Source organism: Portunus trituberculatus, chromosome 25 (assembly GCF_017591435.1).
Source record: "Portunus trituberculatus isolate SZX2019 chromosome 25, ASM1759143v1, whole genome shotgun sequence".
In the NCBI taxonomy this organism is placed as follows: domain Eukaryota; kingdom Metazoa; phylum Arthropoda; class Malacostraca; order Decapoda; family Portunidae; genus Portunus; species Portunus trituberculatus.
This window is the reverse complement of record NC_059279.1, coordinates 898,565-904,564: the sequence shown is the minus strand read 5'-3', so window position 1 is coordinate 904,564 and position 6,000 is coordinate 898,565.

Here is a 6,000-nt window from a genome sequence, read left to right as displayed (position 1 = left end):
GTAAACGAGAAAGTGAAGAGAATGAAAGAGAAAGCAAAAAAAGAAAATAAAAATGAAGATGTCGAAAAGAATAATAAAAACAGAGTAACATGAGAAGAAAGAAAGGAGAAAGAGAAATGATAAAAAAAAAGTAAGAAGAAATACAAGGAAGGGAGGAGATAGAAGGAAGAGATACAAGAAAGAGAGGACAGGAAGAGAGGAGAGGAAGAGACAATGGAAGAATAGATGTAATCAATGGAATAGCAAAAACAATAGATTAGATTACATTACGTTAGGTTAGGTTAGGTTGGGTTAGGTTGGATTAGGTTGGGTTAGGTTAGGTTAGGTTAGGTTAGGTTAGGTTGGGTCAAGTTAGGTTGGGTTAAGTTGGGTTATGTTGAGTTGGGTTAGGTTAGGTTAAGTTAGGTTAGGTTAGGTTGGGTCAAGTTAGGTTAGGTTGGATTAGGTTAGGTTAGGTTGGATTAGGTTAGGTTAGGTTAGGTTGGGTTAGGTTAGGTTAAGTTAGGTTAAGTTGGGTTAGGTTAGGTTAGGTTAGGTTAGGTTAGGTTAGGTTAGGTTGGGTTAGGTTGGGTTAGGTTGCTGGTTGGGTTGGGTTAGGTTGGGTTAGCTTGCCTGGTTAGGTTGGATTAGGTTGCCAGGTTGGGTTGGGTTAGGTTAGGTTAGGTGGGCCAGGTTAGGTTGGGTTGGGTTGGGTTGGGCTGGGTTGGGTTGGGTTAGGTTAGGTTAGGTTAGGTTAGGTTAAGTTGGGTTGGGTTAGCTTAATTTAGGTTAAATTGGGTTGGGTTAGGTCAAGTTAGGTTAGGTTAGGTAAAGTTGGGTTGGGTTGGGTTGGGTTGGGTTAGGTTAGGTTAGGTTGGGTTAGGTTTCTTTGTTTAATCCTAACAATACTCAGGTAAGATAAAAGAGCATCAAGGTAATAAGAATTTCCACACTTTGACAAACCATAAGAGAGATAATCGTTAGAATGGATAAGAGGGAAAAGAGAGAGAAACAAAGATGAATAGATAAATATATAGATAGGTAGATAAAGATTGAGAGAGAGAGAGAGAGAGAGAGAGAGAGAGAGAGAGAGAGAGAGAGAGAGAGAGAGAGAGAGAGAGAGAGAGAGAGAGAGAGAGAGAGAGAGAGAGAGAGAGAGAGAGAGAGAGAGAGAGAGAGAGAGAGAGAGAGAGAGAAGGGTACAGTAACATTTGCAATACTTAATCTTCACTTCCTCGTCGCTGCCTCTAGAATTGGCACGAGGGCTGTCAGGAATCTGTGGCTGATATCTAATACACTAAATAAAACAGAATAAATGACACATACAACCTATCAATATATTTCAAATCATCCCTACTTTTCCTCGTCTAAAATTCCGATACTTGCTTAGACACTGACAAATAATCACTTCAAAATATAGATGGAAGAAGTAGAAGACATAATTTATCCATATATTTTAAAGTTATGCCTACTTATATAACTTTCGTGAGTGTCTAGATGTATGAGATGCTTAGAAAACTGTGGTAATTCTCTACGTCGATAGATTCAAAAATAGGAATTAAAGGATGCATGTAATTTATCAGTCTGTTTATTTATCTTATCTATTTGTTTATATTCGTGAAAAGGAGAGAGAGAGATTCACACACAAGAAATAAAAGATTGAGTGTAATTTATCAGTCTACCTATTAATTTTATCTATTTATCTTTATTCGTGAAAGGAAGGCCATTACATATATAGTTTTTTTTATCAATACATTAATTACCTTCCCTATTTATTGACCTGTACTCGAAAAGGAAAAAAAAATATAACATGCATAATTTATCAACGTATTCATTAATTCTTCTATTTATTCATCTACACTCGTGAAAGGCAAGATATAACACACACACACACACACACACACACACACACACACACACACACACACACACACACACACACAACATATCAAACTATTCATTACCTTCCCCATCTATTCATTTATATCAGTAAAGGTTTGTATTCTAATCAACAACATTAAAAAAGAAGACGAAGAATGAAAAAAAAAAAAAAAAGCAGACGGGAGGGAGTTAAATGTCAGGAAAAAATGAGTAAACAATAAAACTACCATTGGATTTAATTTGACATTTTTTTCACTGGCTTGGTCTTTCCGTGTAACTCATCAGCGGCAGGACTGATATAATTAACCTTCCGCCGCAGCAGTGAGTCAGGGCTGGTTTTCAGGTGTGCTTGAATTAATTATGCAATCAGATGAGGGAATAATTAGCGGGTGTACCGGCGGGGGCGAGCTCACCTGGGCAGTGTAGTTCCCGCCCCCTCGCCTCCTTCCCTATCCAGCGGCCCACGGAGGGAAAAGGTGCGCGCGCGTGTGTGTGTGTGTGTGTGTGTGTGTGTGTGTGTGTGTGTGTGTGTGTGTGTGTGTGTGTGTGTGTGTGTGTGGTAAAGTAGGCCTTAGGGAACAGGACACGTGCTACGCCTCCTTTCTCTTCCTCTTCCTCCTTCTCCTTCTCCTTCTTCTTCTTCTTCTCCTCCTCTTCCTCCTCCTTCTCCTCTTCCTTCTCGTGAGCACAATGTTTTTTTTTTCGTGTGTGTGTGTGTGTGTGTGTGTGTGTGTGTGTGTGTGTGTGTGTGTGTGTGTGTGTGTGTGTGTGTTATTGCTTGTTTGTGTGGATTGTGCACGTGTGCTTGTGCGTGTTTGTGTGTGAGAGTGACAACAACAACAACAACAACAACAACAACACCTAATGCCACTATTACTACTATTACTTTACTTCCACCACTACTACTACCACCACCACCACCACCACCACCACCACTACTACCGTCACTAAACCCCTTCAGTATCACGCCGCGTTTTCATATCCATTCTGGTTACTATTTGGGCGATTTTACACAACTTCACACACTTATGGGGATTAAAAGCAGTAAAAGACTCTGGCCATTAATCTTTTGACCTCCATAGACCCAAATGCAAATAAAATCGTCTAACCATACCACAAAATCAAGGTAAAAAATGCGTCTCAGTAATGAAGAGGTCAAATTAATATTACCGTTTCTCACCATCCCTATGCACACCTCCAATTCTCGTCTCCCTCTGAAGGTGACGATGAAAGGAAAAGTGTACCATGCAAGCTAAGGAAGGAGGGGAACGAGGGGAGAAATGAGGGAGGGAAGTGAGATGATGGGGGAAAAATATCGAGTGATAAGAGTCAATGAACTAGAAATAAATAAAAAAGAAAAAACGAACGAAGTGATGGTAAAAAATGAGGAAAATGAAAGGGCGTCAGCAAACCCCTATGTACACCTCCGATTCTCGTCTCCCTCAGGTGAAGAAGAAAGAAAAAGTGAGCCTACAAGCAAAGGAATGAGGGGAACAATGGAAGAAATGAGGGAGTGAAGTGAATAGGGGAATAAAATGAGGATAATGAAGTGAAGGGTATAAGATGAAGTGATTTAACTGAAAAGCGGGGAATGAAATGAAAATGAAGTGAAAGGAATAACGGGAAAGAAAAAAAAAGGTTAAAGAGTCATAAATAAGCGAATATAAAAATAAGAAAAAGAGAGAAGAGGAAAATGAGAGAAAGCCGAGGAAATGAGGTAAGAGAAATGCAGAGAATGAAATAAAGATGAAGGGAGAAGAAAAACAGGAAATAAAGGAGATAAAGACGCAGGGAAAAAGATGAATAAATGAACAAATAGACAAGTGAAAATAATGTGATAGGATTAACGAATGATAAATAAAGTGAAGACGCATGAAAAGAGGGAAATAATTGAACAAATAGAGAAATAAGGAGATGGGTGGGTCGGTGGGGGAGATAAAATGAGAGAATGGGAAATGAGGTAACGTGATGGGAATAACGAATGGTAAATAGAGTGAAGACGATTGAAAAGAGGGAAACAAATGAACAAATATAGAAATAAGGAGGGAGAAAATTAAGTGGAAAGCGGAGGAGTATAAAGTGAGAGAAGAGGGAACTGAGGCAAGGAAAATGCATAGAAAATGAAATGAAAATGAAGAGAAATGGGATGAAGACACATGAGAAGAGATGAATAAATGAACAAATAGAGAAATAAAGAGAAACAAAATGAAGGGGAAGGGAGGGATATAAAGTGAGAGAAGGGAGAAAGGAGACAAGGAAAATGCAAAGAAAATGAAATGAAAATGAAGTAAGAGGAATAATGAATGCAAAATGAGCGAAAATGTATAAAAAGAAGAATAAACTAACAAATAGAGAAATAAAGAGATAAAATGAAGTAGGGGGAGATACAAAGTGAGAGAAAGTGGAAATGAGGCAAGGGAAAATGCAGAGAGCCAGGGAAGAAAGGAAGAAAGGAAGGAAGGAAGGAAGGAAGGGAATGAGGTGCCCCTACCGCTAACTGCCTAATGACTGCGCTCATTAATAACAGCGTCACAGGCAGTCAGATTAATTACCACTCGGATATTAAACGCAGCGGGTTCCATTAGGGCAATTACCACCCTTTCAGAGGCCCCGCTAATGGCTACAGGTAATTCCCTTCACAAATATTTCCGTGTTTGGAGAGCGAGTCGCTAGTAATTGCCAGGTAAACGAGTTCTCCATCGTAATCACCCAATTTGCCATCTTTTCACCGCTGGTACAATGCTTATTAATGCGCCGCCGCTTCTCAAAACAAGTTATTACACCGGATATTAATTAAAGCCCGATTGAGGACGCTGTTAGCAGAGATAAGCCAATGTGTGGTTATCCGGACTGCTGGTGGTGGTGGTGGTGGTGGTGGTGGAAGGCCAAGGAAAAATAAACAGAAGCACAAGGAAGAACTAACAGAAGACCAAGTAAGAACACAAAGGAAGACCAAGGAAGAACAAAGATGAACAAGGAAGAACAAAGAGATGAACAAGAAAGAACGAACAGAAGCACATTTTCAGGTCCTTAGAGTTTGTGTGAGTAGGAATATATAGAGGACGAGGATGCCTTCTTCTTTACTATCTAGGAGGAGGAAGAAGAGGAGGAAGAGAAGGAGGAGCGGAAGGATCTGTGGAGTGGTGAAAATGATAACAAGAACAAGAAAAACAACTAGAAAAACAAGAAGGATTTGAGCAAGAACAAGAAAAAAAGAATAGAAACAGGAATAGGAACAAGAAGAGAACAAGAAAAAAGAAGACACCAGAAAGACGAGAAGGAAGAGGACGAGGAGTATGACAAGAGGAGGAGGAGGAGGAGGAGGAGGAAAATAGTGAATGAAGTGAAGTTTGTAGGCCCAAAAATGACATGCACTCTACTTTCATACCTGTGAGGTGAAAGAGAAACCAATTAACCCTTTGTCTGTTACTTCACACACCTTTCCTTAATTACCAATCACTCAGAGACATCCTTACTTGTTCTACAGCCACCTCTAATCTTTAAACTGGTAGATAATACGAGATATGTATATATATTTTCAACTTTTTCCTCTCTCTCTGATGCTTGTAAAGATTCTATTCATTATTCCTGATGCTGTTAATTGCTTCGTGTCAAAGAGAAAGGGTTAACATTATCTGGTATTACTGTAAGTGTCACTGTATTCAATGAGACAGCTGTGTGGTGATTATCTCTCTTTCTCTCTCTCTCTCTCTCTCTCTCTGGAAAGGATTAAAACACATTTCACCAATTCATTTACTAATTTTTCCATTTATCCCATTCGTCATTGTATAAACGAGTAATGGAGAAGCTCCGTTTTGCATCAGTTCATTAATCAAACACCATTTATCAACCTCACAATCTCACAATTAACCGCTGCCACCAATTACTACCGTGACTCCCTCCGATCCTTCCCTCCTTCCTTCCTTCTACTGCTGTATCACTCCCAACCACCACAACAAACCAGCTCTCTCTATATCTACGTTTTCTTTTTTATGTAAGAAGGGGAACTTGACAAGGACAACAAGGAATAAAAACAAAGTCCACCTAATTATCAATCCCATTACAGGTCAATAGAGTCAGCGGAACCTCACCAAACCAAACCTAACGTAACCAAACCAAACCTAATCTAACCTAACCTAA